The sequence below is a fragment of the Emydura macquarii genome, unplaced genomic scaffold (assembly GCF_026122565.2).
Source record: "Emydura macquarii macquarii isolate MOO-44397 ecotype Brisbane River unplaced genomic scaffold, CSIRO-AGI_Emac_v2 contig_1253, whole genome shotgun sequence".
Taxonomy (NCBI): Eukaryota; Metazoa; Chordata; order Testudines; family Chelidae; genus Emydura; species Emydura macquarii.
The window spans coordinates 102,313,550-102,332,180 of NW_027131390.1; the positions used below are offsets into that span (position 1 = coordinate 102,313,550).

At 39.5% G+C, this 18,631-nt stretch overlaps 1 protein-coding gene across 2 annotated transcripts in view; it reads right to left on the reverse strand.

Annotated features, from left to right (window-relative positions):
* The window catches only part of SLC49A4 (solute carrier family 49 member 4), a 115,469-nt gene that overhangs the window by 94,841 nt on the left and 1,997 nt on the right, over positions 1 to 18,631 (reverse strand). The gene's annotated exons all lie outside the window — the stretch shown is intronic.

Genomic DNA, 18,631 nt, shown 5'->3' on the forward strand with positions numbered 1-18,631 from the left:
TAATTTACCGTGACTCAAAAGCAGCAGGTGGTTTTCATATATTGTGGACATGAAAAATTTATGCATTACTTTCATATTTTGAGGTCTATTATCAGACTCCCTCTATTTTCAACTCCCATATAAAAACCCCAAAAGGTTCACAGAATAGTTATGAGTATTATGAATTGATGAAACTGAATACTTAAGGGTTACAACTGTGCAAATATGCAGGATAATCAATGTCAGAGTTATTAGATAATTGGTATAAAATGTAAAGAATATTTTTAACATGAAACAATATACATCAAGAGGTAGGTACAGTTATTCCAGCTACCTATAACTTCTTGGGTGCCTAAAGGGCTTTTACATATGTGCGTAAGAAGATAGGCAGTATCCAGTACCACCAGTCTTTCATACAGTGCAACTCTCACAAGACTGAGTATGCATCATTCAGTATAATCACACACCTTGTCACATGAGAGCTCATACAACTACTCCCCACCAGCTCTACTTATAAAATAGTGGTTATAACCATGTTAAATGGATGTAATATGCCTTTTGTCCCATCGACACCAGCAAGCCCAAGTCAGGTTATAATGCGAAGAGTGGAACTATTGCTTCAACATTTCAAAATATTAATATTAATTGTAAACAAACTCTAAAAAGATGCCAAGTGTAAATCAATTATCCACCTCTCCACTGCAGTAAATTTAGTTACAGGAATATTGATGGTTCTGGCTTCTTTTCATGTCTATTGTAACATATGTTTAGCTCAACTAATATGGACTAAACCACAGTTGGCAGTAGATTATATTTTGTCTAAATTCTAAGTGAAAACAATTTCATGTTTTAGGTAGTACTTACAAGGTTTTCCCCCCCAAAAGTGTACTTTCTTCTGTTTATCAGCTAAGAATCACTGATTGCCCAGGAGCCTTGGGGGAGTTCCCAGGCTCCTACCAGGGAGCCTCAGTGCAGTCAGGGTCCCAGTGGGGAATAGGGAGTCAGCCCCCCATACTGCACACCAACGACAGAAGAAGGGCAGTGTGGACATGAACCATTGCAGTAATTGTCGTGGTGGCTGTAAGTCAGCTTAACATAAGTCAACTTACATTTTTAGAGCAGACAAGCCCACAGTCTGCCTAAACCAGTGGTTCTCAACCAGGGGTACGTGTATCCCTGGGGATACGCAAAGGTCTTCCAGGGGGTACATCAACTAATCTAGATATTTGCCTAGCTTTACAACTGGCACCATAAAAAGCACTAGTTAAAAGTCAGTACAAACTAAAATTTCATACTTTTGCTTATGCTGCTCTACATACTGTGCACTGAAATGTAAGTACAATTATATTCCAATCGATTTATTTTATAATCATATGGTAAAAATGAGAAAGTAAGCAATTTTTCAGTAATAGTGGTTGTGACACTTTTGTATTTTTATGTTTAATTTTGTAAGCAAATAGTTTTTTAAGTGAGGTGAAATTAGGGGTATGCAAGACTCCAAATAAGACAATAATCTCAAAAAGCTGACAACCACCGCTTTAAACCAACAGAAGGGGGGTGACATTGGCCTCCAGGGGAGCCATGCTAAGGTAGTTTAAACAGGGCAAACTGCAAAGAATTGGGCAGGCAAGGCCCTAAATACTGGTGGTTTTTCTTCCATAAGATATACCAAGCCAGCAACAAATAACTTCTGATCATGGTCATTCAGAAGACAGAACAGTTTCCTTAAAACTATTCAGCCTTTTGGCTAGCATTCAGACAGCTAAGTCAAATATGATAGGGATTACTGAAAATCTTTATCCATCATGTGCAAAAAAAGTTCTACCAATCCCAAAGGATTGGACACATTACCAAACAGGTCAATGAACAGTTCAGATCTTAGCCAAATATACACTTAAAGCCAATGCTTATTAACTAAACTAATATTTATTAAAAAAGAAAAGAGAGTAATGGTTAAAAGCTTTACATACACAGATGAATATAAAGTTATGTCAGTTTCAAAGTAGAGAAGATAGCTGAATTGCAAAGTTCTTAAATTGCAAAATCTCTGAAATTACCCAAATAGTTTGGGGGTCATCAGTCCTTGTTTAGTCTTCATTTTTTCTGGACTGGATTTCTAACAAAGAAACTCTAAACAGTCCACATACAGAGTTTGTTCAAATTCTCCCATGAGAATTAGCACGGCAACTCCAAGCTAGTGCTGAGATTCCAATCTTGCAATCTAAACTTTCCCTGACAAGCTTGGACAGATTTGAGATAAAAAGGATCAGTCCACTAGACTCTTTTATAGATCCGTGCAGGCTTACCCATATCTTCTTGACAGCAGGTACATCCTTGAACAATTAAAAGGTAATTACTTGTGGCTCTGAAGTATCTCATGTCTTGTGCACACTAGTAATCAGTTACATTAGCACAAGGTAATTGGCAATTTACAACCATTCACAGGCATTTACTACTTAAATTTCAAAGAGAAATAAAAACAATAGTATTGTTCATTCAAGTTCCATCTAAATGTTAATATGTACCTTTTGAATTCTAAATCAATAGAACAGTAGTAGACAGGAAAGCAGTTGTTATCTACATTGTTAACCTCTAACAAGATATATGTAAACAAACACACTTGCATATCAAAGCTCTAGTCTATTTGTAAGGAATGACCCTCATAAACCATTGTATTTTCCTATAATATGTCTTTAAAGGTCAGATTTGGGCCATGCAACTTGCAAAATTGCTTAGCATGTTCTGGCCCAGTGTCACAAGGGGTTTTTCTGTTGGTTTACAAACGCCATGACCCTGAATGACAGTTGTTACATTGATGGAAGCATTCTTCCATCAACATCGCTGCATCTACAATTGAGGTTAGGTGAGCATAGTTACATTGGTCAGGAATGTTGATTTTTCACACCTCTGACCAACACAACTACTGTTGACCTAACTTTTAAGTGTAGATCAGGCCTTTGTGTAGTGTAAGTGTTGTTAAATGTGGTCATAGTACTCTGCTCCCATTGGAGCTAGACTAACTCAAGTGGAATACCTCCAGCATACTAACTCGAGCTAATTGTTGTAATGAAGACAAGGCTTGTGTGTTTGTACAGTGCCTAACACAATGAAACCCCAATCTGAGCTGAAGCCTCTAGGGCATTACTGTAATATAATAAAAGTGGTATCTGAGTATTTCCCAAACTTTTAAAGTCAGCACACAAAAAAGCTCTCTTTCTGCAATCAGTATTTCTGGATTCTATTCCCAGCTCTGCCATCGTCTTAACATGTGCTAATCCTTGAGCTACAGTTACTTCTCACCCCCCTTTCATTGTGAGGTGGAGTGGAAGCAGCTATATTTCTCCAAATGCAGGATCTTCACCAACCACATTCTGTAATGTGGGAAGTGGGCTTAAGCTAACACCAGAACATCTATTCCTATGTCAGGTGGAGCAAGAGAGGCACTCACACAGCTAGAGGGCTCTTGAAGTCATTTATTACCTCTCTTTGCCTCCATTTGTCAGTGTATAAGAGGGAGATGATATTTACACAAGTGTGTAAATACAGTCACAGACACAAACAGTGATTAAATAAATCAGGGGTGGGGAACCTTTTTTCTGCAAAGGGCCTGATGGTGGTACGGGTGGTACGCCGCCGAATTCCCACCGAATTCCCCCCCCGCCCCACCGCCAGGTCCGGACCAAATGGTCCTGCGGGCCGGACCAAATGATTTTGCAGGCCTTATACGGCCCGTGGGCCGGACGTTCCCCACCCCTGAAATAAATGAACCAAACACCTACTAGTTGGAGGACTAAATCTTACAGCCCAGAGGTAACTTAAGACATGAGGGTGAATCCCCAAGTAGCAAGGTCCTGGGGAAAAATGAGAAAATCAGCTCTCACTGCAACTCCCAGCTGCTTATCCCTAGACCAGCCTTTGGCTAGTAGGTGTCTGAAATTTTAAGATTCACACCCATTTTGCTGCTGAACAGAAGTAACTGTCTCTTCTCCCACTCACTCCAACGGTTCCTGATTGCTGAGAGAGGAGAGAAGTTTCAGCTATTACACCTCCACACAAGATCCCTCTAGCTGTGTGAGTGCCTCTCTTGCTCCCACCTGACATAGGGATAGATGTTCTGGTGTTATCGTAAGCCCACTTCCCACATTACAGAATGTGGTTGGTGAAGATCCTGCATTTGGAGAAATATAGCTGCTTCCACTTCTTCTCACAATGAAAGAGGGGTGAAAAAGAACTGTAGCTCAAGGATTGGCAGAGACACTGAATATCTCCCTAGGGGTGCTTTCAACGGAACTACGGAACAGAAAAGCATGTATGAAGATTCTATCTCTACCTATCCCTCCTATGGTGTGAGGAAGACGGGACTGCTAGAATCCAGTCAATGAAAAGACCATCGAATCCTTTGATTTTTAGGAAAAGTTATTGTAGCAAGCTTTCAACCTTGGTATTTGATTTACTATTTTATCTTTGTAATAAAATGGGCTAGGAACTGTTATGTAAATTATCGGATTAGAAGTGACCTGAAGGATTGAACATGAAGGTTTATAGACTCTGCTGGGACCAGATAAGTCTTCAAAGATTCAAAAATTTTCATGGCTAATAAATTAAAAATTAACCCTAGCTTCCTAAAATATTCAAAGAGGATAGTTCTTACTGAAGGCAACTCAATAAAACAGATGTGGCGTTTCTAGGCCCAGCTACAATTGAACTATCACATTCCAGAAGAAACACCAGAAGTCTTTACAAGAGCAGACCTCTTATTTTCAAAACTCTGATGTTGAGTCAAATTAACCTCAAACTTCACCAAGAGGAAAAAATCCTGCACTGGCTACACAATATGCATGAGACTGCTTACTTTGCAGCTTTTTGAGGAAGTTGGAAAAATGGTCAAAAGCCAGTATAATGGAACGTTAATTACAACTTAAGGATGGAGTAACAGCCACAGAATGCACCTGAAAAGCACTAAATAAAGAACACTGTGTGAAACTGAGAGCATAAAATGTCAACATGGCCTATTTTCAGCTGATATTCTGAAATAAGACACCCAGGAAGTGAGAAAGGGGAAGGAAGGAATAAAAGGTGAAGTAAGCTGCCATTTCTTCAATCTACTAAATCGCTTTCATATGCAAAAATAAATCTGTAAAGAAATAGCTACTGAAAAGACAAGGTCTGTAGTTCAGCATTAAGTGGTTAATATTTGTAAAATGCCATGCAAGTGCTCAGCACTTAGCCATAAAACGCTTATCAATAACACTGCTACTAATTATGGTGGAGCTGTTAAGACACTATGGTTAAGGTTGTGTTGTTTTGCAAAGGGGGAATTTAACCTGTTTAATAGACAAAGTATATAGCCCAAATTTTGCACACAATCACTGAGTAAAGCTTGAAACTAACTGTGGAGAGGTTTCAAGAAAACCAGTTAGTTTCCAAATTTTCATCAATTAAAAATTACCCTGTAGGAAGCCGCTGTGGCCTCCCTCGGAGACAGAGCCTGAGGAAGGGCACGAGAGCCCTGATTGGCCCAGCTCACACCCTGCCCCGGAGTCTGCCCGGCAACAAGGGACCCGGGCCGTGATAGGACCACCCGGCCAGGCCAATTGGCAGCCGCGGGGCGGAGCCCCAACAGGAAGGGGAAGGATAAAAGCCTGGCCCCTGAGCTCAGTAGGGCCCAGATTGCTGCCAGAGGCAGATGTGCTGCCCCGCCAGCAGAGGCCTAGGCCAGAGCCTAACCGCCGCCGACAAACCCCGGCCCCAGGGATTGGATAGGGCCCTCAAGGAGCTGGACTAGGCAACCCGGCCAGGACGACTGGGCCGAGTTACCCCGACCTCGAGCCCGGGGCCGTGCTCGGGAACTGCCAGACTGGGCCGAGACCACAGAGCCGCCCGAGTGGCGGGCACCCCCGGAGGCTGGACCGGATTTGGAGGAACTGCCGGCCGCCGAGCCCCTCCCCGCAGCGGGGCAGGACTTGGAGGAGCTGCCCGAGGCTGAGCCGCTTGCACCAACCTACAACGACCTGGAGGAGCTGCCCCCTGAAGAGGAGTATCCTGCCTTACCCCCGGTCGACGAGGAAGGACTAGCAGCGCTAACAAAGGTGGACTATCCTTGGGACACGGAGGAGACAGGTACCAGGGTCAGTGGGGAGGAAGTAGCCCAGGGACAGCCACGGCCTGTGGCTGAAACCGCCTTATAACCGGTGTGTTGCGGCGGGAGCCCCGCCGGCACAGTGGCAGCCGCTTCTGCCACTGCTAGGGCCCTGGGCTGGGACGCAGTGGAGACGGGTGGGCCTGCGTCTCCTCCCCTTCCCCTTGTCCCTAGCCACCCCAGGAGAATTGCTCTCCTGACCCCGCCTGAGCGATTAGCTGCTGCTCACCCCTGCCTAGGGGTTGGAGCACTGGACTTCTGTTCGCTCGCCCTGCCTGAGGGCCGGAGCGATTAACTGCTGCTCACCCCTGCCTAGGGGTTGGAGCCTGACTCTGTGCTTGCCCGCCCTGACTGAGGGCCTGGGTGGGTAACTGCTGCTGCACCCTGCCCAAGGGTGGACTGTTAGGACTATTCACTCGCCAAGCGCGAGCTATTCCCTGTTTGTAGGAAGCCTCTGTGGCCTCCCTCGGAGCCAACACGCCTACATACCCCCACCAAAAAAAGAGAGTCACTTTCAGCTTCAATATGGGGACCTCTATAGCTTAATAGTTACAAACTGCAGAAAGGCCAAAGATGTTTTTACATTATTTGGTGGGTTCTCTGGAGTTATGTAATTATTTTGCTAATTCATACAAAGAAAAAATATTAACATTCTTCTTGAAAATGGAATTCTATGTTAGCAACTTCTGTGCTCACAAGTGGTATGTGGAAGCCTTTTTGAATAGTTCAGGAGAGGAATGCAAGCCTGCCTTTAGGCGTATGTTTTCAGTAATATTCTCTGCACCTAAAATCAGAAGCACAGCGAATGGATGTTTGTTAGGCTGGAGTTTTGTATTGTTTTGGAGAAGGAGCACTTAGATGATTATGATAGTTTATTGCTACTGAACAGTTTAATGAAGATCAGGAACTCTGACAAAGCAATAGTTCCTTTCACAAAGTATGATCATCATAGAGTTCTTTGACAAAAGTCCTGTTCTTCATAGAAGAGTTTTGCTACATTGAAGAGTCCAGCTAAAAACCTAGGAAATTAATACATAAAAAACACTGCATTCTGCAGTAGTTAAGGTTACACTATACACAACTAACACAAAATCTAAAAGACAACGAAGTGAAAACTTAAAGCTTACCCCTTAACTAGCAGCACAACTACCATACTCAACAGAGAACATTCCAAAATCTTAACTCTGCCCCAGTAAGAATGCCAGCCTTCAAACACTACCTTACTCAAGATTGAGTATGTGTAATTTTATACTACTGTGCAGAAGGGATGGTATAAGTGTGTGTATGTGTGTGTTTTGTTGGATTGGGGGGGGGGCGGCGACGGCGGTGGGGAAGGAAGGGGACGAGCATAAAAGCCTGGTCTATTTCTGCTGGAAGCGAGTCAGTGGAATTTTCAAATACCCTAATACTGTTCCTTTACCACCATGAACCATAACGGAAATTTAAAGTGTGTAAATGTTAACTCAGTAAAGTTATAAGAGACCCCCAAAGTAGAATCCCTGCAAAAAGTTATTTAAAATGTATGATTGAAAATGGTCTACTTGTTGAAACTCAGGGATCTGCAGTTTGAAAACTATCTGAAATATTCAAGTTTGTCCTTTCTTTATTCAAATAGTATTTCTGGGTTAATTATCACTAGGAAGCTTAATGTATTTTCAAGGAGATTTAAATTCCACTTTAAGAGAAAAATACAATGCAACCTTAACTATGGACTTGTAAAGGCAACTCCATAATACTGACTAATTCACAAATTCCAACACCAGAAGGGACCACTGTGATCCTCTAGTCTGACCTCCTGTAAAACACAGGCCAAAATAATTCCTTACTTCCAACACATGATGTGGAACTACACTGTGTAACTGAAATCCCTTAATTTGAGCTAACTCATTATAGCACATCACAATCAATTTCCACAAATATATTCCATCTATATCATCTGAAATGAATGTGAATACCCAGCCTTGTATTCCTCAAAACTAAGAAACACAACACCTTTTGCCAAAGCACAATTTTAAGGATTAAGATAGTTGTAAAGTAAGATCAGTACTTAAAAAAAAAAACAGAACGCCAACTCAATCCTCATTACTCTCAGTCATTAGTTGCAGAAATAAATAGCTTTTTATCAGAATTACAGTACACTCACTGAAGTTCTGAACAGCTGTGTAGAAGCCTTTACTGAAATCAGATAGGTTTCGACTTCTGATGGATAGTAAAATGTTTGCAATAACACTGCTTCAAACAATTTTCAGTGAGGCTTGTGAGATGGACAGGGAGAAGGTGGTTCAGCTAACCGCCACGTAAGGGAGCAGCTTGGGAAAGCAAGCTGTGCACAGGGTCCCAAATCTAGTTTATAAGGGACAATCCTCAGCTGGTGTAACTGATTTGAGGCACAGACAGTGTTTTCTCAACCTATCTGTACAGCTCCTAGAATACTGTTGGCACTATAAACAAACATTTACACACCATTCCAGGTAAGGGAAGAATCCCCTAAAGGCAGCTATCATTAAGAGCTCATTTGAGGCTGCACTCAATTCCTGTTTGGAGGAAAAAAAGAACACACTTTCCAAGAAATTTCCCAAAATAATCTAAGAGGCAATTACGAAATTTACATGTTAGTTAAATCTTATCTGCTAAATTTAGGAGTGATTATGTTTTTTAAACAGAAGACTCTCACATGCTAGTTCTATACTATGTTTTAGATTTCTTTAATGGGTGAGAGTCACAAAACATATTGCTCCTATGCATGATGTTTCTGCAGCTTTGGAACAGAGGTCAGAAGATCTGTTTTACAAGTCTACTTTCCCATAAGTAGAACATTCCCTACCAGAAAATCCAATTAAATAGAGAATGATGATGAGAAAACTAATAATGTTATAAACCTTATTAACAAGCAACTAAACTTATTTTATCATTCACTTTGTGTTTTCATAGTGAAAAGGCAAATCTACACATTAAATGTTCTCTTGTGACAAAAACATATTAGCCCATACTAATTCATTAAATTTAAATTTGTTAGGTTTATCAACATGGCAGTACTGATAAGCATTAATTCAATTTCTCTGTCTTCCCCTCCAATTAATAATTATTACAATACCAATAAAGCTCAATTAGATTAATAGTCACTAAGTTAATAGAGCCAGGAGAACTATTACTTTGTTCATACTTACAGTTTCTGCTGTTAAGAAATGTATAATGGTCCTTAAAGGGATGCTGTCAACACAGAGAGGCCAAAATCTGATCTACTTGTTTTTCTTTGTGTCTGTTTATCAAGTTCACATTATAATAATTAAAAAAATATATTTTTAACAACTAGCATTTGCAAACGTATCACAAATACACAGTTCATTAATATAGTAAAACAAACAAGACTGGACTATTTTTTTACTCCCATAATAGATATCTAAAAGAAGCCCCAGAGAGCTTGATAACAGCTGAATTCATCTACTACTGAGCTAAAAATCATTTCTTTTGTCATGTGCTTCGTATGAACCATTTCTATGTATCAATCCACTGCTTAAAACTTCTAAATGAAATCAAACTGGAATCATTACACCATTTTCAAAAAGTAGCAAGACAGTGGATGACATAATGCTGTTTATTATGTGTTAATCAAAAATGAACCTAAAGTTTTTGAGCATCTACTCTACGCAGCTTAAATTCATGGTTTTCTCCTTCACTACGTACCATTTTCAATCATTCTAATTTATTTTAAAAAAATAATTCACTGGAATACCTTAGTGGGAACATATTGAAAGGGTAATTCAACCAAGGTTCTAAAGTCATCTTAATTCAATGGGTACATCCCCATGTCACTAGTATTAGTTCAATCAAGTTCATTAAAAAAAGTGTGCAATGCTTGAATTAGTACTGTTACTAGTTCCTGTGTTTTTCGCCCTTCATTAAGCAATATAACCAAATACTAAATACCTTTTGGTAACCATCATAAGTTCCATTCAGATAGCCCAGTATTTGGGCAATAGAGGATATATGAAGTAGTTCAATTTTTTTTTTTACTAATTTATTTTTCAACTGGGAAATCTTGCGAAGTAATTTTTTACTTATTGATTACATCAGATGCCTAGTGCCTGTCTTGATTTGTAAGTATTAATAAGATGTCATCCACATAGAAAAATGTATATTAAACTCTCTCAAAAAAGTCTTGCTTCCTGACTGCTTCGGCTAATATAAAGCAAATATAAACAGGAGTGGTAAAAGTGGATAGTCTGTTTTGTGTCTGTCTAGCATGAAAGATTTAAATGCAATTTCATCACTTATTTCCAATGCATTAGGCTTTGAGCACAGCCAATGTATGCACTTTGATATTGCCAGGACAAAGCTGCACACTTTATATATTAGTAATAAATAATCTCATTCCACTCAGTTGAATGTTTTCCCAGTCTAGACACATGGTAACATCAAGAAGGATTGAGTTGCATTCACTATATATTTAGTAGGTCAACGTTCATGTCATCTCCTGATTTTCTCCCTCCATATGAAGCGTGCATTTTTGTTGGTATCTGACTTTCTATCTTTAGTGATAAAATGATTGTGTAGATCTTAACTTTGGGTTTCAAAGACATTGATTTAATTTGTATCCTTGACATATGCACAGGCTTAACAGGATTCTGAAGACTACTCCATATATAAAGTTAAGCATGTGCATAGATCTTTGTTGGATCGGGACTCTAAGTGAGGAACTAATTTGCCCTTTACCTTATCCTTTGAAAATACAGACTTTTATACTGGAACCTTCTGATCACAATGAGCCTGACAGTTTGGTTTTACAAAGCTATTTCTCCAGAAGGATTTACCTAATCATTTCTTTAATCTCTTCACATAAAAAGGATCCCTCAAAGTCATCTCCTCTTTCAAGATTTGTTAATTTAGGTATATTGATATGTTCAGATCAGTGTTACCTTTGAAGACATTAAAAACTGTATTATTCATAAAATTCGACTGGTTATTTCCACAGGAAGAGTGGGATTGTGCAATTAAGCTAGAAATTCATGTTTCTTTTGCTTTCGGCTGAACTGGAGCAATTTACCTGCCCTTTCACCAAATTCATATTGCTTTTGCTTTGAAAAAAGATAGTACTTTTTTTTTAAAATTTTGCATTACTTAATGCACAGTAGAAGAAAACATTTGACCATTTACTTTTTTTTGTGCGTGCATGCGCGCGCGCACACGCACACACACACATTTACAAAGAGAAAGTGTACATGACACAGAGCACCATATGTATTATTTATAGGACTTGTATTGTCATTCCTCTGATTTAATAAAAAAAATTATAAATCATTTAAAAATGATTTTGTAAAAAAGCTGAGAGTTTACAATTCCAAACAAGCCATAATACTGATGGTACACAACATTTAAGTGTCATGTTACAATCTTTAGCCAATTTGTATCATTCAAACAATAAGAGCCTGATGCAATGCTCACTGAAGTCAGTGGGAATCTTCTCATTCACTTTGGTGAACAATGGATCAGGTGCCAAGAGAACTGAAGAAAACTGTCTTTTAAAATTTGTATCCCTTCTACTCTCTAGCTCAGGGGTTCCCAAAATGGGCATGACCCCATTTTAATGAAGTCTTTCCTGCTGGGACCCCAGACAGCATGGAGAATGTAATTTTGAAGAGCAATAGGTCATCCTCCTCGTACTATGACCTTCTACATGAGGTAACAGCGCATGGAGAATGCCATTTTGCTCCACAAAATGGTGTCCTTTGCACAATGTGACCTCAGATGTATGGTGTGTGTGAGTTCATGCTGTGCAGAGAATACCAGTTAGTAGGGCAAAATGGTGGCCTCTATGCATTGTGACCTTGCATACATTGCGCATTGGAGATCATGCTCTGCAAGCAAAATGATGTCCTCTGCACAGGAGGGATCGCCACCACCCCATCTGCTGAGTATGTGACCACAGCTGGGGTTGCGACCCACACTTTGGAAACCACAGCTGTAGCTGAAGGAAGATATGTTCACAAAAATCAAACCCACATCCCTTTGTACCTTTCCTCTCAAATAAACTCCTACAACTGTACCTTTAGAAGAATAAGTGTTTGGCAAAATTACAGGAAATCTCTCTCTCTCTCCACAGAAGAAAGATTTTCAACCAGAAAGTATCCCTTTCTCTCATTCTTTTACTTGTTTGTCAAGTCCATATAGTACCTTAGGGTTTATTTTCCTGAAAACAAGTACTAATTAAACAATACTACATACGATATTTTCTTAACTGTGAGCTGACAACAGAATCATTACATTTCATTTACTTCAGCAATATGCTGCACAACAAACAACACTTATCAATTCACATGCCCTAAGGTAATGGTAGCTGGATCCAGTTCTGCTACACATCACATCTCCCAACCACCCTCCCCCAAAATTACATACATTAGGGATAAAGAATGCTTTTAGAGCATGACATCAGCCCATAAAGGGACCCATATCATCCTACCTTTTGTGGGAGTGGGAGATTATTTTCCAGACAGGGTGAGAATCATCATGAGGAGGCTTTCTGGAAATTCCCCACATTGTCCTATCAGGGCAGGGTTTACCACCAACACCATGAAGAAAAAAAATGTGGGACCTACCCTCAAACGTAGGAAATCCCTGGGGATTTGCAGGAGGTTAGGCCCAGTATTCCCAAACTGGCTCTGATCCTAGCAGCAAATCTGGCTCCATAGGAGCCATCCCATAAACCCATTCCTGGCTACTCCCAGAACTCTTTGGGAAAACTTCACAGACCAGACAATACAGCCCATATGCTGGGGATTCTTTGTGAAGTCAAATATGGGATGTTATACATCTCCTGCAGCCTATCTACTCCTCATGTCCGAGCTCACACCAGTCTCCAACCACATCAACTATGTGAACTCTAACTAGATCTCTACACAGGATCCAGGAGACAAGGGGGTGGGGGAGTAAACAACAATGGCATAGGCGTGGTTGAACCCTATTTCTATCACAATGTATGAGAAGGGTAGGTAAATTCTGGAATAGGCTTACAAGGGAGATTGTGGAATCCCCAACAGTGGAGGTTTTTAAGAACAGGTTGGACAAATACTGTCAGGAATGGTCTAGGTTCAGTTGGTCCTGCCTCAGCACAAGAAGCTGAACTAAATGACCTCTCTAGGTCCCTTTTCTTACATTTCTTTGATCTGCGCATGGAGGATCCCTTCCACATGCAGATGTTGATAGAAGAGAAACAATGTGGGAAAAGGTCAGCTAAGTGATGGTTATTTTAGTATGATATGATTTACTAAAAATAACCACCACTTAACTTATCCTTTTAGGGCTGACTCCATACTCCAGGGTTCTTTGACAGTTCTTTGACAAATCAAACACAAAATGAGATATTCTGGTGCCCCACCTAAGCCACCATGATTTCAGGAGTCTTTAGAAAAAAATAAAATGCACAGTTGTCTATATGTCAAGTGTCCCTTTTAGCTTAGTTAATGGGAATACTATTCAGCACCTATTGCTGAGTAAGCAATTTTTCACTCCCAGATAACTTTTAAAAGAAGAAAACAAAACCAGTAAGAATAAATGTTTATAAGCAGCAGTAGAACAGACAGGCTCTTGATACAGAAAAAGTAAGTTTGATAGGTGAACAGGCTTAAATTTCAAGCTTTTAAACTATTCACAACAGTAATTTTTTTTAAATTTCATATCAAATAATCTGAATCATGAAACAAAAATCAGACTGAACAGACCATGGCCTGCTACACAGCTAATGACAATAGCATATTTTGGCTTCAGAGAGGTGAATAATTTTTAAGGCAGAATATTGCCCAATAGTAATCTTGACTATAACTTATTGTCCTCTCTCACAAGTTGTGATATGTAACAATTAAAATAGCCAATTTGATTACAGTATTTGACAATATAGTGTACCTTTCTGTGCTGAAGATACCCAGTAAGGATGAATATACCATAAGAGTAAATGGTGTAATTTCAGTATGTTTGTACAGTATAGGAAATCAAACATTTGTTTGTATCCCTAAAGAGAAAACTAAACACTGCTTTAAATGAAAATGCCTAGCCAATACATCTTAAAACTCCAAAGAACCTGAATCACAATAAAGTACATTATTTTATAATCCAATTGATTTATTTTATAATTATATGGTAAAAATGAGAAAGTAAGCAATTTTTCAGTAATAGTGTGTTGTGACACATTTGTATTTTTATGTCTGATTTTGTAAGCAACTAGTTTTTAAGTGAAGTGAAACTTGGGATACATAAGACAAATCAGACTCCTGAAAGGGGTACAGTAGTTTGGAAAGGTTGAGAACCTGCTCTACAGGACAGGTACCTTCCTCAGCAGTGCATTTCTGAATGTTATGGCAGTGTGCACCATAAAAGCCGCATAAGAAAGGAACTCTTCTGTGAACCCTAGGCAAGCCGCAAATAAAGAGAAAATTGGGACACTGCCAGGATCCGGTACAAGGGGCCCAGCCAGAGTGCCACAAGCTTATCATCACTATGAGAAAAAAATTCAGGTTAAATTATGGATGTTTCAGTTTGACTAAGTGTTATTTATATAATCTTAGTATGTTTGTACCTATCTATCTATACAGAATCCAGATCTCACAAGGTTTACCTGACCCAATGAGAAGCAGTCTTAGAACAGAAGCAACATCCTCAACAGTAAGCTGGTCCTCCAGGATGCCTAGAAGGGCTAAGAATTGAGGCCAGATCCCAGGGACAGGGAACAGTGAGCTGGACATCCAGGAAGTCTGTGCGACACTCAGGGTCCAGACAACCCAAGGGGAGAACAGGGGGTCTGAATCCCAAATAAGCAACTGAATCAACTGGCTGTTTACAAATTTAAGGTGTATAAAATTGTCAATTAAGTTCTTTTATGAAAATTTGTAATGTTCTGAACTTGATGGCCGTTATAAGATATGTATATAAAATCTATGTATATAATATAGTACGCTCATGACCGGTACTACAATTTCAAGTACACCTCACAGCAGGTAGGGGCTCCTTCTAAGCCAGTTGTGTATATGAAAAACCAACATTTCAAGTACTCATTCATTGTCTAGCAAGGAAAAGACAATGGTGGACCTTTATAGTAAATGGGAAAATGCTGAAACAATTTGAAACTGAAAAGAGAGCCCCAATCTTAGTTTTCCAAGAGAGAAGGAAATTTCGCCCAAGATGAAAATCATCATGGTCTGAGAGAAAGAAAAACTGCAAAAACCCTTAAAAGAGATGGGGTTTGAAGTGAAAGACATCCAGAAACTGAGGGCTAGGCATCTAGATGGGGTGCTGTCCACAGAAGACATCCTGGGAAACTGTTCAGAAGCAATAACAGAAATGTGAAGCCTTGAGTTGTGCCTTCATGTTTATTTTCTGTGCAACTTGCGTGTGTGTGTTTTTCCTTATTAATTCTTCTTTGAATCTATGATTTTTTTATTAAATATATTTTGTTTGTTTATTTTTACCCCAAGCAAACTGCATGGAGTGTGTCCCCCAAAGAGTACTGATAACAGGAGGTGTCACTCCATGGGGGGCAACTAACTAGAGAGGAAGTCCAAGCGCCTGGTAGTTAAGAACGCAGGGTGCATGGATTTCGGGACACTTGGGACCGGAAGCGCTCGAGGTCACCCTGCAAGGAGTAACTAGGGCTGGCAGAAGCCAGGGTGAGACCCTTATGCTTTTAATCTGGCTACTAGTGTCAGAGCTTTGAGCCATAGTAGCACAGCATGAAAGCACACAAAGTTACAATCAGGAGGTGACAGAACCCTTTACTGGTCTGGCTTATTCCCAAAACTTTACAGCCTAGAAGAGCTGAGACCCAGACACAGGGAACAGTGAGCTGTTCCTCCAGCGTGCCTAGAAGGGCTGAGACAAGATCACAGGGATAGGGCATAGTACCTCATAGGCGCCTAGAGGACATTTATCATTGGTGTATTATTCATATATGTGCCATATTGCCATGTCTGGTTGTAAATACGAATCAGTGTTCATCTATATTTATAGAAACTTGAGGAGTTTAAAGAAAAGAAGCTAATGGATGCGAGGCGATCCCCCAATTTTTCCAGACAGACAAGGCCTCTCAACTGTCCGGTTCAAACAATGCACGAACTGGATGAACAAAATCCGCAAGGTGAAGGTGATTTCAATAAAGACTATGGAAATTGATGAAGGAAAGCATCCAGATGAATCATTCCAGATTCTAATTTAATGACTTTCAAAGATACCATCACCAAACTCAGAGGAAGATTTGTAAATGCAGTATTAATCTCTCCTGCTTCCATGAATTTACTGATTCATGTTTTTTTAACAAATTTAACAACTGTGGCACAAATTCTGTTCATCAAAAATTTGTTCTATTTGGTGTGCCGAATTTCAAAGAAATGCAGACACTAGTGAAATCATAAGAACAGCCATACAGGGTCAGACCAATGGTCCATCCATCCCAGTATCCTGTCTTCTGATAGTGGCCAATGCCAGGTGCTTCAGAGGGAATGAACAGAACAGGTCATCATTAAGTGATCCATCCCATCACCTATTCTCAGCTTCTAGCAAACAGCAATCCCTGACCATCTGGCTAATAGCCATTGATTAACCTATCCTCCATGAACTTATCTAGTTCTTTTCTGAACCCTGTTAAGTCAGTGCCAAAAGATGTTGAAGGCCATAGTTTTTCTGAATGTCTTCTCAAATGTAAGACTTCCAACAACAGAGAAAAGATTCCAAGAGACTAGCTTGTTTGGAGTGCTACCAACCAAGCACTGTACTGCTTTTCAGGTCAGCTATTTTGTGAGGGGGAAGACAAACAATGCAGTATACTGGCAAAATGTGAAGAGTGTTCACCAGATATGAAAAAAATGTACAACCTATATAATAAACTTCTTGAACATGAAAAAAGCATAGAACATAAAATCCACTACTGCCAATGGAAAGAAATAGAGGAACTGATGTGATGTGGAAGGGGAATACACAGTGAGAGCCAAAATCAAATATTAACTAAAGCAGCAAGACGGACAGCAATACTGAAAAGAATGTTGGAAGTTAGATTATCTCCTTGGAATGATATGCCTTTTGAAGCAAAAGATATAATATGATTGGTGATCCATACAACGGCAACTTTTTGTTGAACTCGAGTTACTAGCTCATTTTGACAACATAACTCATGATCATTTGGCTAGAGTCAAAGAAAAGCAGATAGAGGGTAGAACAATGCAATGATAGGCACATTACCTCTCATGAGAGAGTCAGAATGAGTTTATTGAATTATGTGGTAAAAGAGTGCAGGCCATTCTGCAGCAAGAGAAAAACCCTACAACTCTATCCTATCCGATGCTACTCCTGATTCCTCTCACCATGAACAAAATGTGTTGATATTCAGGTTTGTAGTTCAGGATCACAATAGTGGTGCATTTAACATTCAAGAAAGATTCTTCAGTTCGTCAACTTTGATCAAAAAAGAGATAGATGAAATGCTAATTGTCAGGGAAAACACCATAACATTCCACTTGATGACTGTAGAGGTCAAAGATTTGATATGATTTGAATGTCAGGAAAATTAAAAGGCATTCAGACTCGCATTACGTTAAAAAATAAACTTGCTGTGTATGCTCCTTACAATTCCCATCCACATAATCTAATAGATGTTTATGCTGCAGTTGCATGTTCTGTGTGCAGCAATTTCTTGTGTTTTTCAGTGTCAGTCCTGTGAGGTGGAAGATTATAACAAATAAGATGCACTATTTATTCCATTCTCAGACACATGCTGGCATGCTGATGCTGTCCATCCAAGCTCTTTTCACACAAGTTCAACAGGAATTTATTGCATTTGGAAAAACAATAGTGTTCTTTGCTTGTAGAAGACAAAATATCCAAAAGGATTTCAACATGTTTTAATTATAGAAAAATTAACAATATTATACCAACAATGGAACAATAGTCTAGAAAGACTATTTGTAATGTAAGACTTTAACTGTTTGGGAGAGGAACCACGGCTGTATTGCACTGGTTGCTATTATAATAAATAGTTCCCCCCAATACATCTCCAGATCTAATAAAAACAATTACAGTGCTTTACAATGTGTACATTACAAAGTTATTTGAAAATATGGTTTTCCTTTTCCTCCACATAAGCAAATAGTTAACCCCTAGAATAAATAAATGAAATAAGTGGAGACAAAAGTCCCAATACTGCAAACACACATATGCTCAACTTTATCCATGAGTAGTCCCAATTCACTTCAGTGGGAGTACTCACGTTCCTAACAGGCCTTACACAAACTCTCTGTAGACATTAAACGTTTTGCATATTAAGTGTACTACTTTAAATAAAGGTAAGAAAACAATCAATCATTTAAAAAAAAAAAAGGATAATTCACAACTTCAGGATTTATTTTTGTGTCTTAAATTTCCTCAAAGGCTGGTTAAAAGGATACCACCAATTTGACAGCTAGTCCATTTAAAAAAAATGAATTTAAAGTTTTTCAGGGTACTGCAACTGCCCCAAATCCCCCAATTTATAACAACATT